Source organism: Rattus rattus, chromosome 1 (genome assembly GCF_011064425.1).
Source record: "Rattus rattus isolate New Zealand chromosome 1, Rrattus_CSIRO_v1, whole genome shotgun sequence".
Lineage (NCBI taxonomy): Eukaryota > Metazoa > Chordata > Mammalia > Rodentia > Muridae > Rattus > Rattus rattus.
This window is the reverse complement of record NC_046154.1, coordinates 165,092,049-165,113,910: the sequence shown is the minus strand read 5'-3', so window position 1 is coordinate 165,113,910 and position 21,862 is coordinate 165,092,049. Positions and strand designations below refer to the sequence as shown.

At 47.4% G+C, this 21,862-nt stretch overlaps 1 protein-coding gene across 2 annotated transcripts in view; it reads right to left on the bottom strand.

Moving 5' to 3' along the window:
- Slc41a2 (solute carrier family 41 member 2) overlaps positions 1-12,941 on the bottom strand; it is a 104,777-nt gene extending 91,836 nt beyond the window's left edge. The window contains exon 1 of one of the 2 annotated variants that reach the window (XM_032910571.1): positions 12,772-12,941. The gene's annotated coding sequence lies outside the window, so the exon portion shown is untranslated. Of the gene's footprint in view, positions 1-12,226; positions 12,409-12,771 lie in introns of those variants that run through there. The other variant, XM_032910577.1, reaches the window with a different exon arrangement.
- Between the last annotated feature and the right edge of the window lie 8,921 nt (positions 12,942-21,862).

Sequence of the window (21,862 nt, the reverse complement as noted above, 5' to 3'; positions counted from 1 at the left end):
AACATAGAAAAGTTTAAAAGAGAAGCAAAGCTGTCCCTTTACAAAGAAGAATTCCTTGCTCCGTTAGAGTTGTCATTTTTATTCTCTAAGTTCAAAGACGTCCCACAAAAAGTCATGAGCATACATATGTATATTAGTGTCATGAATTCCATTATTCTGTAGGCTGGCAAACGGTAAGGACAATAACGACAGCTCGCTTTCACAGGCCAAATGTCTACTCAGCACTTCCAGTCAGCTGAGAGCCAGTTCTCGTTTCTGTCCTGAATGAGCAGAGCTCCTACCTGACCAGACCCCATCGCAGTACCTCACATCCTCAGGGGGCGAAATGAGGGCAGACGGCTCCCACACTGAGGCAGGTCTAACTCAGACAACCGCCTACCAGTCTCACCTTCCCAAGCCGGGCCAGCTTCACAGCGGCGAGATCCTTCGGGGACATGAATGAAGCCCGATCTCCCACCAGAGTGGCTCTGCTGTCCTTCCGTCAGCTTGGGTGCTCAGACTCACCAGAAAAGTCTACAAGCTGATTAGGCCAATTTCAGGAACCTGGCACCAGGTTACTCAATTATGTTGGCATCGAACTGAAATAATGACCTGGCTTTTCCTAACTTTACTCTGGCAATCGAATCCCTCCTCTACCTTTGGTCAAGGCTGAGTACTTCTTAGTTGGCTATCAGTTGAAACCAAACCAAACCAAACCAAACCCAACCAAACCAAACCAAACCAAAGCAAACAAAGCAAAATTAAGAAAGGCACCCTGGATCAACGGGTTGCCAGCTCAACTTAAAGTTGAGGGTAAAACTATTCCTTTCCACTGGGTCTGCACAGGGCAGGCTCCCAACAGTCAATCAAGGATAGGGGCGGGGCTTGTGGATCCTACCCCTTACTGGTGAACTAATGCTGACTGACAGACTCTGGAAGGAGGAGCCACTGTCTCCACAGACTAAACCCATCCCCAGGCTCCAATGGCTGTTTCCAATCCGAGGACCCCGCTGTACTGGTCAAACCCTGTGCTCCTGGAAAAGGCCAAGTGCACAGGGAACGGAAGGGTCGGGAGAGAGGCTGAGAGCAATCGCCATGCGTTATACACATGTATGGCTCTGTCAAAGAACATATTTAAAAGAACCATTCCCTACAGCTCAGCTGTCTTCATTTTTCTTGTTTGCTACACAGATTTTCTGCAATGTAAGTAACGATTTACAGAAAAAGAAAAGCTATTTATTGTAGGGGTGAACGCTCCAGAGACAGTCATCCTCGGCACTCTGTTCTCAGGTCCAGAGATGGCGGACAGGAGCCCGGAAACTAGGGGAAATAGGCCAGGCTTTATCAGAACATTGTTGCTCCGTGGGAGGTGCCTGGGAGCAGGTCCAGCTGAGCCTGGACTCCCGGTACTCAGAAGCTTGAGCCAAGAGGATAGTGAATTTGAGAGCAGCCCAGGCTTTGCAGGAGTTCTGGACACTTTGTGATACATGATCAGAAGTGACTCAAAAAACCAAAAGGGTGGTGTAGTACTTGCCTAGCGTGTCCTGGGTTCAAATCCTTGTCTCAAAAAAAAAAAAGAAAAAAAGAAAAAAGAAAAGGTACACACTTCTACTGAACAATGTTGGGCATTAAGGAACTACAGCGTTCTTTCCCTGGTTTGCCTATTTGGGGGGATGTGGGGTTGAACCCTGGAGTATAAGCACGTTAAGCTCATGCTGTACCAAGTTACACTGTGCTCTGTGCTCTAAAAGGAAATATCACTAACCTAGGAAGGTTAGCATAGAGATCTCTAATGGATGCTTTGAAATGGTTTTTTTTTTTTTTTAATTACTATAAAATGTTTTCAAGGTCCTGCTAAGTAGTTCAGGCTATCCTGGGATTTGCCCAGGCCAGCCTCAAAATCCTACGTAATCATAATTCACACTTGGAAAACCGAGTCGCAAGCAGCTGAAGTAATATTCCCATATTTATCAAGTTAGTATGAGTAAGGACCCTGGACTTGAACTCAGGGCTTTCTGGGTGGCCACCTGGTGACACAGAAGCCACTGCAGGTGTTCCAGATTATCCCGCGGCCAGCATGTATGGGCATGTGTGGCTAAGGCTACGCTACAAAGAGGCCGTCCGCTCTGATTCACAGGTGAACTCACCTTGCCTTATCTTCTGTGAGGTAACAAGTGGACAAATACCTTCGGACGGCTCCACATGATACATACAAACCGGCTATGGCATGCAGAGCCGGGCAGACTAGAGCACCGGCTCTCCCCACTCTTACACAAAGCTCTGTAGTCTATGAGATTTTGATACAGAAGTCCACATAGTCCCCAGGGCCTGACAAAATGTGCCCACGAGAAAGACCAAAATAGTAAGCTTTAAAGGACAAGTAAGATCCAAAGAAACTGGGGTGTGGAGAGAGGACAGACAGGAGGGGGGGGCAATACAATGAAGTAAAGGCAGCCAGACAGGAAACCACACAGAGAGAAAGGAGAGGTCTAAGTCACAGTTCACGTGACCAAACATCCAGTGGCTATCCAGAGAAGACCTGGAATTCCTAGCCAGGGGGAAAGCACAGGGGCGGCACCTAAGTGCTCAGAAGCATTTACCCATGGGGGCAGAGTAAGGGAGCAGGCTGGATTTCTTCAAAGGGCTGACACATCTTAATGAGTCATTTCCCAAGAGCTGACTCTCTTGACTCAATTACACTGCAATGAAAATGAGCAAGTTTGTGCATAATACTTTCCAACATCTGCAATTACTTTAGGGTAATTACAGAGGGCCAGTGAGATGGCTCAGTGGATAAGGGCACTTGCCACCAGGCCGAAAGGACTGAGTTGATGGCCAAGACCCCTATGGTGTTAAGGTGAAAGCTGACTCCTGCAAGTTGTCCTCAGTGCTCCAGTGCCCACGGCACAAGCGTGTGCACCTGTGCATACACAACACACACACACACACACACACACACACACACACACACGCATGCATGCACACACACACATGGAAGTACATTTGAAAGATCTATACATGTTAGCAGTTTCCATTAAGTTCATCGGTTATTTCAAAGCCATTTCTCTATCAACAAAGTTTGATTCTGACAATCTAGTCTAAAATAGACCTCTATAAACTTACTTACAAAACTAGCCAAGTTTCAACACCTCAAAAATCTACAGATGGGCAAGTCTGAACTGAAATCTCTCTACTTCTCACGAAAAATTTCGAAGCTGCTTCCCAGTTATCAGAACCATAGGCCAACAGAATTCTTCCTTTGTTTCTCGGTGTAGTTTTGTGACATCACAGTGCTGTGTCAGCGGAGACACTCTCTGGAAACAAGCTGACATCATTAAACCCATCTCCGTAAGTTCTCCTGGCCGCACGGATGCTCTGATCTAAGATCAAAACCTCTCTCTCCTGTTGACTCTGGGGACTTTAAGCCTTTTACCCGCTTTGCCTCCTATACCTGTAAAAAGCTGGCTTTGTCAAAAGCTCAGAACGCCTGCATACTCAATTCACAATTTCTGTTCCTGTGGGCAAGCTGTCCCATTGGTCTCTACTCCTAAGAAAAACTCAAGACGGATTACTCTTACCTACTGTTTTGAGACAGGGTTTGGGGTATACCGGGCGAGCCTGGAACTCGCTAGGGAGCTGATGTGATCTCAAACTCCTGATCTTCCAGAAGCTGGGGCTGCAGGAGAGCTCACCATACCCAGGGCCTTCCTCCGACATCTCCAGCACTATGTGACCGTAAGAGAGCACTTTGCGTTGCATATCTTTTAAATAAGTGAACCCTACCGTTTCAAGTGGGGGGAAAAAATCCAATAAAACCTTCTTATCCAAGTATAACTAAAAGCAAAACGGTCCTGCCGTTTTGTCTTTTTTGTTGCTGTTCTACATGTGTTTGTTTGTTTGTTTGTTTGTTTGTTTGTTTGAGACAGGGTTTCAATAGGTGGTTCTGGCTGTCCCGGCACTTCCTGTGAAGACAAGGCTAACGTCAAGCTCGGAGCAATTCTCCTTCCTCGGCCATCTGTGCCAGAATTACAGGTGTGGGACACCACGTTTCGGTTGTACTGTTTTTCTTTGCACATTTATTTGTGAGTGTGTTCTCCTCGAGTTCATGCCTGCATGCATGCACATGTGTGTGTGAATGTGCATGTGTCATATCATGAACATGGGGGCTGGATGTGTGTGGAGGTCGGGGAACTACTTTCAAGGGGTCCCGGGAATCAAACTCAGGTTGTCAGGCTTGGTGACCAGAACCTTCGCCTGCTGAGCTGCCTCCTGCCCTGTTTTCTTTCGTTCTATTCTTTTGAGATCGGTCTCTCTCTTTAGCCCACGCTGCCCTCAAACTCTTGACCTTCCTCCTGACTCAATCTCTCCCAGTGCTGGAGATACAGAAGGAAGCCACCGTACTCTGCTCACTGGGTCATAATGTCATGAGATTCAACAAACACATGCTTGGTCCCTACTGTGTGCCAGGCGCTAACTGGTTACAAACGTCTTTAGTCCCTACTATGCACCAGGTATTATACCAGTTACCGGGCGCAACGTGAAAAGGCAGAAGCAAGATCTTAGACCTTTCTATCTCGGAGCAGAAAAGGGAAGACAAACAGGGACTCTATGAAATGGGACAAAAAACAATGGGGAGATTCTTCAGATCACACTGGAAGCAGATTTTGGAATACTTGTATCAGCAGGTCAAGAGAGCTAAAGTTTCTGACTGACTTGGAAAAGACAAAGGGCCTAAAGAGATCTCCGGGAGATAGCAATCTGACCAGTTCTGACTAGATCTTACTTCCTCTATGAGAAACTCAGGTTCCTAAAGAAGGCTAACTAAATCCTATTTTGGTAAATATTTTTAAAATGGTGGAACCTTTTATTTCACGCTAGTGCTGGCACTGTCGGGCCACATGGCATTTCGGGGTACTTTTATCTCAGCAGCTCTAGGCTGTCCCCAAGGACTCTCTGACCCAGGCAGTCTGAGAGCCGTTCCAGTGTGGCACCTAGAGTTAGTTCCGGCACCCTTGGGGCCATATGGAACTAACCATAATTTAGCTCTGGTTAGTATCTCTCCCAGTGGCTCTCTGCTAGCCTCGAACTCTCTGGTCCCAGCTACCCGGCAAAATCAAGACTCAAAAAACTAACTTAACAATTAGATTTATATGTTAAATTCTCAATCCACAACACATCCACACAATAAACTCACAACCACATGATAAAGCTATAAACTGCCCACCTAGATGAGGTCAATTGACCTATAGAAATCCATCCCTTAAGAAATATACATAACTACCTAGGGCCCTTTAAACCACCCGGATCTGGGTCATCGTCCTCCGTCTCCATTTTGATTCTCTCACTTTTCCTCCTCTCTCGCCTTACCAAAACTTTGTCCCCGCCTCACATTTTTACTGTCCAATCATGGCCTTGACCTAACTTGTGCCAGCCCTCACCTGCACACAGACATCAACCTGCAAATCCCGACAACAAGCCCTTAACCCTGTGATCCGGCAATGTCTATGTTCAACCTATTCTTGTTTTCTACTTTATTAACCTACTGAGACAGTCTCAACGTAGCCCCGGCTGGCCTGGAACTTGCTATAGAGAACTGGCCTCAGACTCACAGAGACCTGCCACCTGCCTCTCCCTACCGAGGTCTAAAGGCCCATCTCGCCATGCCTGGTCTACTTTGATTTCTCAAGACATGTTGATCACACAGCTCTACACTGTTTGACCACCCACCATTAGGCGCTTAGAGTTGGAAAGATGACCTTGTGTACTGAGTTCTCCTCAGCCTGGGGGTCTTTGTTGTCTTGTTGTGTTTCGTTGAGAACAGGTCTCATGTAGCCCAGGCTTTCCCATCCTTTATAGCCAAGGAATGAGCTCAGTGAGGAAGAGGACTCACTTCTTGTACAGGCGTGAGGACCTGGCTTTGAATCCTCCAGGACCCCAACCAAAAAGCCAGATGTGGCCACACCTCCATGCAGAACCCCAACACTGTGGAGAATGGAGGCAGAGGCTGGGGTTTGCTACCTGTCGGCAGATACCCAGGTTCACCAAGAGACCCTCAAGGGAGTAACACGGCGAGGCACCTTCGTGTAGCCACCCAGACATCTGCTCCTACCATATGCACACAGACGCCAAAAATAAAATAAAAAAGGGAAGAAGAAACGAAGTGTGGGTTTAATCTTAGTTCTCCAGCTGGCTTCTACCAGAAATGAATTCTAGAGTATCTTACCGGAATTTTAAGTCTTGTTTGATTGCTTGAGTCCAATCTCAGTTTTTTTTTCTCTCTCTCTTTTTTTTTTTTAAAGATTTATTTATTATGTATACAGCGTTCCACCTGCATGTGCACATGCAGGCCAGAAGAGGGCACCAGATCTCATTACAGATGGTTGTGAGCCACCACGTGGTTGCTGGGAATTGAACTCAGGACCTCTGGAAGAGCAGACAGGGCTCTTAACCTCTGAGCCATCTCTCCAGCCCCAGTTTTTTTTCTCTTGATGTGATGTTGAACTCGGGACCCTTACACCTCAGCCTCCAGAGCGACTGACGCTATGGGCATCCTACCACACCTTGCTTGGTCTCAACTGTTGCTGCTGCTGAAGGCCTGGTGTCAAGCCCAGGGCCTGACACTATCTCTGCTAAGCTGTGACCGAGCTTTACCCTCAGGCCTGATCTCAATTTTACTAGGCTCTGGAGAGAGAAGGAGTAAATTAGCATATTGAAAAAAAAAAAACAGTCAACAGGATCAACTAGACCTACTTCTGGGTCTTAAGAGAGGCCATCATGGGGGCTGGAAAGATGGCTCAGTGGTTAAGAGCACTGACTGCTCTTCCAGAGGTCCTGAGTTCAATTCCCAGCAACCACATGGTGGCTCACAACCATCTGCAATGAGATCTGATGCCCTCTTCTGGTATGTCTGAAGAAAGTGACAGTGTACTTATATATAATAAATAAGTAAATAAATCTTAAAAAAAAAAAAAAAAAAGAGGTCATCATGAAGCAAGGTGAGACAAAGGAAAGACGGAATGGGCCAGGCACACAGCAGCACCGACCTTCCTGGCACTAGGAAGGCAGAAGCAAGTGGATTCCTGGCAGTGTGAGGTCAGCATGGTTTCAGGCCGGCCAGGGTTACAGTGAGACCCTGTCTCAAAAAGAAGCCTTTCTGTCTCTGTCTGTGTCTCCCTCCCTCTCTCTGTCCTCTGTCAACCCCCGCTCCCTTGTGTTACCTCCTAGGCAGTCAGCCATATATAGAAGGAGCTGAATGTCTCCTTCTCAGCCACAGGCTGTCAGAAACATGGGCCATGAAACTCAAACGCTGTACATTTTGTGAGAGAAGTGCATGGCTGCCGAAGTAGCTGCTCGTGCTCTGGGTGAGGAGCGGAAGGGTTGTGTGGTCCAAATCAGTGGTGGGAATGACAAACGAGGTTTGCCCACCATGGCAGTGTGCCTGCCGTTCAGTCATGGCAGTCCTGTAACAGACCAAGAGGTGGAGAGAGGAAGCGCTAATGTGTTTGAGGGTGCAGGGCAGACGAGTTGGTTACTGCAAAAAGAATTCTTATTGCAAGAAGAGAGCAGTTTCCCTGGGCTGCAGCTTGGTGGTTGGGGCTCAAAAGGGCTAGGAGGATCCGAAAGTCTTTCGGTGTGCTGCCATAAAGCCCTTACACCAAGAAGGAAAGAAGCCTTTGGGACCAAGGCACCCAAAATTCAGCATTCTCACTGCACGCATCCTGCAGCACAAACAAACGTATCGCTCTGAAGAAACGACACTCGAAGGCAAACAAGGAGATGCAAGCGATGCAAGCTCTGCTCAATGAGAGCTTCCACTTCTCATACATGTGTCAAGAATACACACACATGTAGATATATACATATATGTTTACATGTCTACATGTATGTTTTTTTTTCTTTTTTTCGGAGCTTGGGACCGAACCCAGGGCCTTGTGCTTGCTAGGCAAGCGCTCTACCACTGAGCTAAATCCCCAACCCGTTACATGTATGGGTTTTTTTGTTGTTGTTTTTTGTTTTTTGTTTTTTGTTTTTTAATTCTTTTTTTTTTCCAGAGCTGAGGACCGAACCCAGGGCCTTGCGCTTGCTAGGCAAGCACTCTACCACTGAGCTAAATCCCCAACCTACATGTATGTTTTTTAAAAAGAGCAAATACTGATCCAATCTTGGGGGTAAGAAGAAGGAACTGAATGAAGGAAGGCTTTTCCCATTTTTCCCACTCAGATTTTTCTTTGGAGAAAAATCTCTGGACCTTCTACAATATTACCTTCAATTATTTCTTACTCATGCTTTCTCTCCATCTTCTGACCCACGCTTTCTTACATATAGCAAGTTTTGCTCAAATCTAGAACATTCCTTTTTTAATTTTACTTATTTTATTTCATTTTTTGAGGCAGGGTCTCCACATAGCTCTGGCTGTAGACCAGGCTGACCCCAAATTCAGAGAGGTTAGCAAGCCTCTGTTCCCACCAAGCCTGGCTAAAACATTCTTCAATACCATGCTTACCCGTCCTGTCCCTTAACTCAAAACTCCCATTTCCTTAGTAGCTGATCAGGAAGAAAGGAAAATGACTAAATCCACCAGCATCAAAGTTAAACTAGATGGGGCTGCTCTTCCTGGGGACTCACATGGAGCTCCCATGACTCTCTATGCTCATTTCTATGTAGTTCAAGGGTAAATAAACGTCACTGCCGTTTATTTCACAGAGATAAGAGGTCCCTAGAAAAATCCACTGCATAAATCAGACCATAATTTCCCAAGGATGAGGTGTGAAGGATGGCATATACCTTTAATCCCAGCACTAGCGAGGCAAAAGCAGGTGAATCTCTGGGAGTTCAAAGCCGGCCTGGTCTACTTAGTGAATCCCAGGACAGCCAGGGCTACATAGGAGAGACACTGTCTCAGAAAACGAACCCCTAAAGCAACCAGAAATCAACTCCCCCAAACCTATCAGTTTTCATTACCACCTATTTGTAGAAAATTTTGGGTTTGGGGTGATTTTCTTATTTGTAAGAGTTTCACTAGGTAGCCCTGGCTGGCCTTAAATCCACAGAGATTCAGTGCTAGAAGCACAGACATGTACCACTATGCCCAGTTTCAGACAGCCTTCCTCAAGGAGAAGTACCAAAGCTGCAGGGAAGGAAAGCTTCCTCAAGGAAAGCTGCAGGGAGCAGAGCGTACGTGAGGAACAGCCAATAACAGATGGAGGTTTATACCTTCACTGCTTATCAAGCTCCTCAGGTAAATCAAAGCAAGAACACACTGAGGTTCCAATGATATTGTCAGCTGAACTCTGAGGGAGGCCACGGGGAGACACAGAATGGTTAGCTTATGTGCTTTCTAGTGTCCAGGTTGGAGGACAAGACCGAGCTGTCCCTCATCCACTTGACATCGGTTGTCTCCCCGCTATTTCTCCTTGGAAATCTTTAACCTTCCTCTTTCCTATAAAGTTCCTGAAACTTGATAGCCTATGTTTAAACAGTAACAGATTTCCTTGCATGACCAAACGACTCAGCCTCCTCCTCTTAGGACCACCCACACCTGTTACAAATTGCATCTTCCGCACAGAACCTTGCCCAGCCAGTTTGGTTGGAACCCTCTCCCCCAGTATGTGATGAACTGGGTCTGGATCCTTCCTCTCGGTGTCCCACGGCCAGGCCCGTCTTCAGGAGGAACCATTTTAAGATGATTTCCCCAGAATCCTCCTCTCTAGGGATGCCAACCTTTAGCACTTTTCTACCCACGGCCCCACCCCTGCCCTTCACCTGTGCATTTCTGCTCCTCCACACCACAGTCAGGGTTAAGTCCCATCTCCTTCCCCAGTGCCAAACCCATTGTCATAGCCCTTATACTGCTACAGTGGCCTTAAAAGTTCTTCACCGTACAAGCTTCATTAAATACTTTTTTCTTTAGTAGCAATTAGAGCCATGGAGAAAAGAACTCGAGTTCAGAGAAATGCCATCTCTCCTAGTAACTTTGGAAAGAAAGACCTTAGGCTGCATTTGTACATACACAGAAATCACCCATGTAGAAAGCACCTTGACATTCAGTCCCAGGTGACTCTTAATCTCAGCTCCAGTAAAATGTTTTTCACTTGGGGTGCCAGTGCATGCCCACAATCCCAGTACTTGGGAGGCAGAGGCAGGAGGATTGCTGCAAGCTCAAGGCCAGCCTGATCTATATAGTGAGTTCCCCCAGCCGGGGCCACACACACCACACACACACACACACACACACACACACACACACACACACACACAGGGGGGGAGGTGGATTGAAGGGGAGGGGGGGGGAGGGAGGGAAAGGGGGGGAGGGGAGGGGAGGGGGAGGGGGAGGGGAAGAGTAAGGAGAGGGAAGGGGGAGGGGAAGAGTAAGGAGAGGGAAGGGAGGGGGGAGGGGAAGGGAAGAGTAGGGAGAGGGAGGAGGAGAGACTGACTCCCAAAAAAGGCAAACACATTATCTACCATCCACATATAATTGCAATAGAAACTACCTGGACTGAAAGAGGAAAAGACCTTCTTACTGGGAAGCACATGGGATTCTGTTTCAGTGATTTGTTTAACACCCAACATAGGTTATTTGTAGCTAACGATAAGTGAAACTTTTCAAACATAAACTCTACAAAAACAACTAAAGTCCCAGCAGGAACCCCAGGACCATACCTCCTGTGGCTTTTCTCAAGAAAGCCAAATAAATAGTAAAAATAATCACAACAAAATGCCAAGAATGACCAGGTAAAAGGGTAAAGCATTATTACAGATTCAAATGCCACTTAATTATATTTTTATGCAAATTTGCCAGTACCAGTAAGAAATCTAGAACTTTTCCTAAAACGAATAAGACAACTCAATAACAATAACAAAAAGTCAAATAAAACATCAAAAAATAGGGTTGGAGGATCTAAACATATTTTCCCAAAACAGATATACGCATGGCCAATAAGCATAGAAAGGCTTTTTAATCTCTGGTCTGAAATGCAAAATAAAACCAGGAAAAGATATCAAGTCATGGGCTGGAGAGATGGCTCAGTGGTTAAGAGTCCTGACTGCTCTTCCAGAGGTCCTGAGTTGCATTCCCAGCAACCACATGGTGGGTCACAACCATCTGTAAAGAGATCCGATACCCACTTCTGGTGTGTCTGAAGACAGCTACAGTGTACTTCTATATAATAAATGAATAAATAAATCTTTTTAAAAAAAGATATCAAGTCACACCCACTAAGATAGCTTTAAAAAAAAAAAAAACAGTAGAAAATAACCTGTTGGCAGTTTAAGGAAAATGCAGACCGCATAAACTGTTTGGTGGAGTATTAAATGTAGCAACAACTTTGATTAAAGTCTAAAAGTTTCCCCAAAATGTTAAGCACCAAGCAACTCCACACCTATGTTCGGGGACTTTAAAACGCACATCTACAGACGGTCTAGCAGCATCATATCCAATGGCTAAAAAGTAAAAAGCGATGCAATTTCATTAATGGGTGAACCGGTGTGGTAGTGACACACCACATATCAGCCATTCAGCTCTAAGAAAGTACAGAACAGATACACACTAATTACAACTAATTACAACATGAATGAGCTTTAAAAAACATTAAGCTACGTGAAGGAAGCCAGACAAAAAGCCACAGACACATTGGTGGGGTGTGGCACAAGTCTGTGTGAGATCACTACTTGGGAAGTTGAGGCAAGAGGACCGAAAATTCAGATTAGCCTGAACTATAAGGGGAGAGTCAAAGTCTTGTCTTTAAACGGAGGTGGGGAACCACAAATACTGTATGATTTCATTATTGTCTCTAAAGAGCAAATGCATAGGAACAGAAAAATTAGTGGTTTCCAGTGGGTTGGGGCAGTGGGGAGGAATGGGTAACAAGCAACTAAAAGGTATAGGATTCCTTTGGAGATAAAAAAAAAAATTTACCTGAACAGTGGTGACAGTTACAAAACTAGATGAATACATGAAAAGCCACCTTTTAGAAGGAAAAGTAGCACGTATGCTACATGACGCATCGGTCAATAAACGTCCATTTACAAAAAGATGACAGCCGGGCACTATACCAGAGAATGTAATATATAAGTAACACACAAACATGCCAGCTCTCGCCATAAATGGGCACCGAGGCTTCTTAAATTTGAGGCATACTGTGCATCCATCCATAAAGCCATAAAGGCAAGGGTGGCGACGCTGCTGAGCCCCAAAGCAGGCTCCAGGGGTGAGCGCAACCCGGCTCGCAGCATCTGCATCCGAGCTCACCTTCCTCCATCCCTCGGCGCGCGCCCTGAGTCACCGCCGCCAGAACCGGACGCGGAGCCCGAGGCTAGCGGCAGGCAGGGCTAGATAGAGTCCGGCGGCCTCGGGTCCTGCCGGCCCAGGTTCCAGCGTCCGGCCGCAACGCCGCCCTCCCACAACCAGCCGCGCCGCAGCCTCCGCTCCCTCCGTGGCCGCCTACGCCGAGCCCGAGCGCGGCGACGCCCCCCGGAGTCCGTGAGCCCGGCCCAGCCCCGCGGGCCCGCCGCGCCTCCTCGCCGCCTCTGACAGTCGCCCCACGCCCGCGGCCACTCGCGCGCCCCTGCCCCGCCCGGCGCACGCGCGCAGCCCGCCGGGCCCCGCCGGGCGCCGCTGATGTGGCCGCCCGGAGGCTACCCGGATCCGTGGCCGCGCCCTGGCAGCCGCCCGCTCGCCCGCTTGCCGGCTTGCCTGCTCGCCCCCCTGCCAGCTCTGACTCTGGCTGGCTGGTTAGCTCAGGCTGCCCCGCGCATCCTCCCAGCCGCATCCCAGCCCGCGCATCCTCCGCTCACCGCTCCGTCAGCCCCGGGCCTCGGCGGGGGTCCAGCTCGCGTTCCTTGCGGACCGGAATGAAACCGAGGACGGGAGTCGTTCGTTGAGCGCTTCTGGGAGGCCAAAGGACGGGGAGGAGACGTGCGGGCAGCGCGTCACGCCCTCCTAGCGACTGGCAGGGTCAGAGCCAAGTGCACGACGCTGCCTAGCTGAGCTTTGCAGTTTGCCCACGCTCGAGTTTGGGAGCCAAGGTAGACTTGAGCCAGAATTTGCCCAGGAAAACCGGGCAAATAGCTTCAATAACAATTTGTTAAGTACCTATTAAGTGCGGTTCAGCTAGTGGGACTCCACTCTCCCACTACGCAAAGGTGTGAGGTGCAGGGCACTGACTCCTGGGGAAAGCTGATCATTTTGATCCTGAAGCTATTTTAGGGGTCAGACCAAAGTTTTCACAGCGGTGATTTAGCACCTTTTCAGATGGGAAAAGGGAGGACACACACACACACACACACACACACACACACACACAGAGAGAGAGAGAGAGAGAGAGAGAGAGAGAGAGAGAGAGAGAGAGAGAGAGAGAGACTTCCATGGTGGCACCCACTTAGCAAGTTCCAGGAAAGCCAGATTTACATAGTGAGACCTTGTCTCAAAACAAACCAAAACCAAAACCAAAAACATTTTCTTGTGGGTTTTTCTTTTTCTAGAAGACGGTCTCTCTGTACAGCCCAGATTGGCTTTTAAACTCCGTTCTGTTTTTTGAGACTGTCACATGACTGTGTGCAGCTCTGGCTGGCCTGGAACTTGATATGAAGACCAAACTGCTCTTGAACTCACAGAGGTCTGCCTGCCTCAGCCTCTCAATGCTGGGATTGAAGGCTCCCGGCATCAGTCTCCAATCTGCCCTCAAACTCTTACCCCTCCTGTTCTGGAATTATAGGTATGCACTGTTTCGCCTAGCCCTAGAACACATTTGGGGTGGCGTGTATAAGACTGGAGAGATGATTAGCAGTTAAAAAACGGGTACTTTCGGTCCCCAGCTCCGAAAAAAAAAGAAAAAAGAAAAAAATAAGGGTACTGCTCTTGCAATAGGACACAAATTTAGCTCCCAGCACCCACCTGAACACACGCACGCACACGCATGCACTCATGCACGAAACGCCAGCTCGGCTGGACCCAGTGTCTTCTTCTGGCTTCCACAGGCATTGATTGGCATTCAAGAGCACATACCCAATCCCTACACACACATATACGGTAATTTAACATCTTTAAAGGATTTTAAAATACCTTTAGGAATGAGAGCTTTACTATGAAGAACACGGGTGCTGACTAAAAATTACAGGGAGTCACTATTTTGGTTTAGGATTCAAAATGGAGTCACTTAACCACTAACCAACTGCTTCACCTTCCCAGAAACCTGTTTGAATTGCATGATGTTGAAGCTGCCTCTGCCTTAATCTTTACACAGGCAACCTGGTACTGAGTCTTCCATTGTTTCCCCGTCCCTATCTTACAAGGGAAGGAACTTTCCAACGCCCAGTCTGCTCCTGGGTTTCTTGTTCCCACTTTCTTCGGCCCCTTTGTGTCTGTGAAGGAGCCCTCTACCTACCTCACTGGAACGCTCACTCTATTTTGTGAAATGAACTATGGCCCAGTTCTACAATCAGAAGATAAAGTCAATTTAAAAACCCTTAAACTAGACAGTGGCAATTTTTGTCCTTTGACGTGAGAGAGCTGCAATTACATTCATTTCCAGATGTCTTCACTTTGATTTAAAGACTGTCTTAGTTAGGGTTTTATTGCTGTGAAAAGACACCATGACCACAGCAATTCTTATAAAGGAAAACATTTAACTGGGGCTGGTTCAGAGGTTCGGTCCATTATCATCATGGCAGAAAGCATGGTAGCTTGCAGGCAGACTCGGTGCTGGACAGGGACCTGAGAGTTCTACATCCTGTCGGCACTGGCGTTGCTTGAACATCAGAGACCTCAAAGCCCACACCCAGTAACACACTTCCCCCACCAAGGCAACACTTCCTAATAATGCCACTCCCTATGGGCCTATGGGGCCATTTTATTCAAACCACAACTACATCTTAATAGAAGGTAATTAGTGGCTCCAAAAAGTGTTAGCAAGTTTAACAGGTTAAGTGCATCTCCTGGGTTCCCCGGCTCAAGGATCCTCTTAAAATTCCCACTCAAGGGGTTGGGGATTTAGCTCAGTGGTAGAGCGCTTGCCTAGCAAGCACAAGGCCCTGGGTTCGGTCCCCAGCTCCGAAAAAAAGAAAAAAGAAAAAAAAAATTCCCACTCAAAAACACCCATCCAGAGCTGGATGTAATTGGTGCACTCCTTTAATCCCAGCTCTCTGGGAGCAGAGGCAGTAGATCTCTGAGGTTGAGGACAGTCTGGTCTCCTGAGTAAGTCCCAAGACAGAAACCCTGTCTCAAATAGCAACAAACTACCCATCAGAAGCCAACCTCTGCCATTTTTCCTGAGAAAGCTGGAGGTTTCAAGCCCCCTCCATCTCAGACAGTTGACTGAGGAATATCGCTTTCTGTTTACGTGCACTCTTCATTCTGCATGCCACAGAGTTTTAAAATGTGTGGAGCTTCAACTAGGAACTCAAATGGAAAATCGAGTTGTCATCCTGAAAATAACTCACTAAGTTCGGGGGTAGAGGCAGCCCCTTCTGTACAGGTACTGGGACACACGGGCAGCTGGAATCACGGGTCCCACTTCAGCTCTTGCCTAAGTGCTGGCAACTTCGAATGTGAAGCAAGTGGCTTAGAGCTGGGAGTGAGGCAGGCAGTGATCACTGCTCGGAATGATGGCTGGGAGTGATAGACACTGACAAAAGGGCCTGTCTTCCGTGGAGTAAAAGATCTCTCCTTGAGGAAATGACATTTGATCTGAGCCTGATGAATGAAAAGTTGGACGGACAACAAAGAGGCGAGTATGAGTTACTGCGTCCTAGGGAACACAGATCCATTACCTCAAATGACACGCTCCAGCCTGAAAGAGGTTACATAAATTTCTGTAGTCACCGAGGAACAGAAATTCACAAAGCAATACATTTACCAACGCATATGGAGCACCGGAGAGATGGGCTCCAGCACGGCACAGCAGGCAAATCTCTCTCAGATGTTACCTCAGAGCATGCTCAGCTATATGTGGTCCAGGGGTCTGAGGTCGGCTATATGTAGTGGTAGACTCTGAGAAATGTGTATACACACACAGACACACCTATGTACACGGACGTAGTGACATATAGATCTCTCTCGTTTGGGATAAAGCATGCAGTTGTTTACCCTATTATGTTTTATTGAGTGTTAACGATTTCCAGTTACATTCGTCTTCCTGCAAATATCATGACTTATGTCTTGTGTGTGTGTGTGTGTGTGTGTATGTGTATGTATGTGACATGTCTGAGGCTGAGGCAGGGTCTATGTCTTTGTGTGTGTGTGTGTGTATGTATGTGACATGTCTGAGGCTGAGGCAGGGTCTCACGCTTTGTAGTTATGGTGTGTGTGTGTGTGTGTGTGTGTGTCTGTGTGTGTGTGTGTGTGTATGTGACATGTCTGAGGCTGAGGCAGGGTCTATGTCTTTGTAGTTGTGTGTGTGTGTGTGGGTGTATGTGACATGTCTGAGGCTGAGGCAGGGTCTACGCCTTTGTAGTTATAGTGTGTGTGTGTGTGTGTGTGTGTGTGTGTGTGTGATGTGTCTGAGGCAGAGTCTATGTCTTTGTAGTTGTGTGTGTGTGTGTGTGTGTGTGTCTGTGTGTGTGTATGCGACATGTCTGAGGCTGAGGCAGGGTCTATGCCTTTGTAGTTATAGTGTGTGTGTGTGTGTGTGTGTGTGTGTCTGTGATGTGTCTGAGGCAGAGTCTATGTCTTTGTAGTTGTGTGTGTGTGTGTGTGTGTGTGTGTGTATGTGACATGTCTGAGGCAGGGTCTATGTCTTCATAGTTATGGGGTGTGTGTGTGTGTGAGAGAGAGAGAGAGAGGGGGGGAGTGTGTGTGTGTGTGTGAGAGAGAGAGAGAGAGAGGGGGAGTGTGTGTGTGAGTGTGAGAGAGAGAGAGAGAGAGAGAGAGAGAGAGAGAGAGATGTGTCTGAGGCAGGGTCTCTGACAGAGCCTGAAGCTTGCTGTTCAGCTACTCTGCTTTGCATCTTTGTTTTCCCTTTGTCAGCTTAACATAAGCTAGGGTCATCCAAGAAGAGGGAACCTCAACTGAGCAAATGTCTCCATCAGATTTACCCCTAGGCAAATCTGTGGAGCATTTTCTTGATTGACAGTTGATGTTGAAGGGCTCTGCCCTCTGTGGGCGGTGCCTCCCCTAAGCAGGTGGCCCTGGGTTATATAAGAAAGCAGGGTGAGCAAGCCAGGGGAGGAAGTGAGTAAGCCCAATTCTTCCACAGCCTCAGCTTTAGTTCCAGCCTCTAGGTCCCAGCCCTGCTTGAGTGCCTGCTCTAGGATGTGTGAGCCTAATAAACGTCCCTCCCCAAGCTGCTTTCGTCAATTTTTTTCCTACAGCAATAGAAAGTAAACTAGTAAGCCTCACTAATCAGGGAGGTCTAGAGATGTGTCTGCCCTCCCTACTATTCAAGTGTGGGGCCATGCAGCTATGTCTGACTGGCTTTTTATGTGGGTGCTGAGGCTTTGAACATGGGTCCTTTTGCTTTCACAGCAACACATTTACCTACTAAGCCAACTCCTAAGCCCCTTGTTTTGTCTGTTTGAGATAGGATGTAAGGCTGGAAGTGAGTCTTGACTACCAGGAGACCCCCAAGTGAGACACGAGAACACAGTTCAATGCAAACGCAAGAGGCTTATTTTTTTCCGGCGCGTTGGGGTCCACCTTCAACCAGCCCCTCATGGCAGGTGACTGGAAGCAACCCCGAATGGTTATAACAAGCAGTTTTTATACTTTTAAGGGGTACAGGTGACATCAGCTACAGTTTAAACTTATTGGCTAAGCATATTGACTTTTGAATCTATTGGCTAGCAAGCATAGGACGTGCATTCGAACTCTATCTGGGACCAGAGGGTCAAGTGACTATCAGTACATTCTGCGGTTTTTCAAGAATGTCCCTGCTCCTCCCTGTGTCCCTGTGGGTGGAGAATGGAACTCGGCCTAGCCTTGACCCAAGGCAGGAAGCTGGTACTTGGCCTAATCTTGATCTGAGGCGGTGGGTGTAAAGCTGGCGAGAGCCCTTAGGGTCCTTCACAGGAACCCCATAACCTACCTACTTTCTACCAGGCCAAGCCTCTTAATAGCTCTTTTTTTTTTTTTTTTTTTTTTTTTTTTTTCCGGAGCTGGGGACCGAACCCAGGGCTTTGCGCTTCCTAGGGGCAAGCGCTTTTACCACTAAGCTAAATCCCCCCCCCCTCTTAATAGCTCTTACACTTCAGTAAGAACTAAGATCCTTCCGGGCCTCTATACATATCAATATACTAGGCTGGCCTTAAACTGACAGCAATTCTCCTGCCTCAGCCTCTCAAATACTGAGATCACAGATGAGTACAACCATCTGCGGCTTCTGAAGAGTTCAGTAATCGGGAGAGTGCTGCGCAAGAGAAAGAGGAAGATTGTTGGCTATTGGAAGGACCAAGAAGTCTCAAGATAAGACTGACTTTTGAGTTACAATGTTGCTTCTCTTCAGAATCCCAAGGTTCCAGCCAGCCAAGGCCAAGCCCTCTCCGGAGTAGCTTCTTCAGATACCTTTGTTCACTGGGAAGTCAGAAGGGGACAATTCGAACTGTTTTGGATATGCTGAGTTTGATGATGTCACTAAAGTCAAAATGTTGGCTATGAATTTGGATAATGAGCCTGGAAACTTAAAGTCTCCATGACAATATGCAAGGATCTGTTGCTGAGGTCAACTCCCAGAGTAGAGATGTGGACTAAGCTGGAGTCCAAAGCAAACTTTAAGAGGGCAGCACGTAACGAGACTTGCCTGTGACGTATTTACTTCTAAACTTTAGAGAAGGCCTGAAGGGAGGCCTGAAGGGAAGCAAGGGAGCTCCGAGCCTTGCTGTATAAGATACTTGGAGGAGATCATGTGGCTCACCATATGAAGATGACATTATAATTAAAGGGGTAGCTGATGATTAAACTGTCAGGGGTTGGTCTGATGCTGCCATGTATTCAGATGCTAGATTCTGTACCCCAAGACTTGGTTGCTGAAGATGGGCAAATTCTTACCGGCCTTCGTTGTGCAAACCTTGCTTCCCTATTGGTTCAATACAAATGGCTACAGCCAATTTCTGGAGGGAATAGAGGTAGGGCTTTCAGTTACCTGGCTAGGGGAGTCTCAGAGCAAGGCGGGAGGGGTGATGGAGGTGGGAGAGGGAAGAGGAGGTCTCCATTAGTCTTGATGGACCCAAAGCATATGCCCGCCCGATTGAAATGCCTCCCCAGGACACCAGACTGCTGGAGCAGAAATAACCCAGGAAAACTCAAACCACAAGTATTTGGGGAGCATGGCTGGGGAAGTAGCCAGTCTAGTTAGAGAATTAGATTATGGGTAATCCCCCAGTAAGTGTGCAGAGCCTAGCGAATAAATCACAGTTTCAGTCTCATTCATTTGGAAGCCAGATAGAAATAATAATTTACATTAAACCTGAAGCAAGTAAACTGTCCCAGTGAACATGGTCAGGCTGAGCCAAGCCATATGAGGAGAGGAGGGAGGGAAGGGGGGAGAACGGTGAGGAGGGAGGGGAGAAGGGAGAGGAGAGAGGGGAGAGGAGGGAGGGGAGAAAGAGGGGGAAGGGGAGAAAAGGGAGAGGAGGGAGGGGAGAGGAGCCCCTGACCAAGACGGGAGGCCTGGGCCAAAAGACTGGCCAAGAGAGTAAAGGGTAGACCAGAAGGGCCAGGTAACAAAAGTTACTGAATTCTATGGGGAAGGGTAACCCAGCCCCTGGGCTGGAGATGTTTAGGGTAGGGGGCAGGGTTTGCCAGCCATACCCTGTAACAGGTAGGGACTGAGGGATGCTGGGAGAACCTGATGGCCAGTGTCTGCTTTGATACGTTGATGGACACTTGTTAGCCAGTTGTCCAGGGTTTGAGACCTAAAGTCCCAGTCTTTCTGTGTTGATGATAAATGGTAAGAGGAGATGCCATTTTTCTATGACTGACTCCTGCTGACACTGGGGAATCGTTGGTAGGGACAGAAGAAAGCTGGAATGTTGGCCAAGGCCAGGAAGAGAGGGGGAGAGAGAGAGGAGTGAAGTCTCCTTTGCTTGATGTCCCTGTCCTCAGGACCATCGGGGGCGAGGGCAGTGCAGTCCTCTTTGTAGCATTGGAGCTGTGACGTAGATTCCAAAGGAACACCTGGAGCTGGTGACTTGCTGGAGAAATGGGCAGTCGATCCGAACTCTTCTGGGATGTGGTGGACTAGGTCAGAAGGTAAAGTTAAGGAGTTTAGGGGAAACTTCTTATTTTGCGTGTAAATTTGAAACCTTTAGGCCTATGATCCTGGTAGCTGAGGGAGATGAGTTCCAAGACAAGAGAAAAGGGAGAGACGCCATCCTCAGTAATAGGCAGCAGGTGGGGAAACTCAGGCTTGGTTGACAGGAGTTCTTACCTGGAGTCTGTCTGACCTGTGAGAGGCGGATTCAAGGTGATCCTTCGAAGCTTGTAAGAATTTTCTTTACCTTTTCAAAAGGAGATAAAGCTTTGGGATATGTTAGCGTTACCACTGTCTGTACTCTGTACCAAAATCCGCAGTGTAGAAAAGGCAGCAGACTCACACCTTTGAATCAGAGTAAAAGTTTGGAGACCCAAAAAGTGATTTTGAGTTAAAAGCATTAACAGTCTTTACAGATGGCTGGTTTATGGGTGTGTGTGTGTGTTTGTGTGTGTGTGTGTGTGTGTGTGTGTGTGTGTGTGTGTGTGTGTGTGTTAGCATAGTGAGAAGCAATTTAAGTCTATACTTAGAAAACAACCAAAGGGGGTTGGGGATTTAGTTCAGTGGTAGAGCGCTTGCCTAGCAAGCACAAGGCCCTGGGTTCAGTCCTCAGCTCCGGGAAGAAAAAAGAAAAGAAAAGAAAGAAAACAACCAGGGCTGGAGAGATGGCTCAGCGGTTAAGAGCACTGACTGCTCTTCCAGAGGTCCTGAGTTCAAATCCCAGCAACCACATGGTGGCTCACAACCCTCTGTAATGGGATCTGATGCCCTCTTCTGGTGTGTCTGAAGACAGCTACAGTGTACTCATCTATAATAAATAAATAAAGAAAAAAAAAAGAAAGAAAGAAAGAAAGAAAACAACCAAAGGAAAAGTTAAATCTTGAGCTCGTGAGTATGATATCAGAAGTCTTTGCCAGTGCTGAATTAATAACTTATCAGAACTCCATTGATTAACGGTAACACTCCGAACTTTTGAAGTCTTAATCTAATACTAGCACCGAGGGAAAGGCATCCGAGACATTTTTATTGTTGTTACATTTCTTAGATCACTTTCCTATATCTCTTGCATGAACTTTAAGCTCCCCCCCCCCCTCCGCCATCCAGCCATTCACCATGAGGCACAGGTGGTTGGTTGCCAAGAACAGCCATTGGGAAGAAAAAAAAAAAAAAAAAAAAAAAAAAAGAAAGTTTCTTTAAACAGAAGAACAGTAAAGAGTTCCTTTGAAGTCTGCTTTGTGAGTTTATTTCACGTCAGAGTCCGGTAGCAGGGTAAACTGTCTTTCTCGGCTGAAGACCCAGTGGTATCTCTAGGAAAGGGAGGCCTGAGGCCTGACATTTTACCTGTGAACAGAAGGCAGTTGTTGCCCTGAGGGAGGAGCTGGGTGCTTGGAGGTGTTATTAAACTGACAGAGCTACAGTTAGTCAGCCAACCCCGTCAGAGATCTGAGAAGGATGAATTATAGCCGGAGGAGGTGTAATCCAACGGTTTATGTGTCAATTAAAATGACAGAGGCTTCCCATTACCTAGACCGTTGTCTTAGCCCCGTGTGGTCTCGATGGCTTTGCTGGGGGCAGTGGCAGGAGATTCCCAGCGGATGCCTAGCAGCTAATCATCAGTGGCCACACAGCAGCAGGCCTTCCGCCATCAGACCCAGGTCTGATAGATTTTTTTTTTTTTTTTTTTTTTTTTTTTGACAATATAC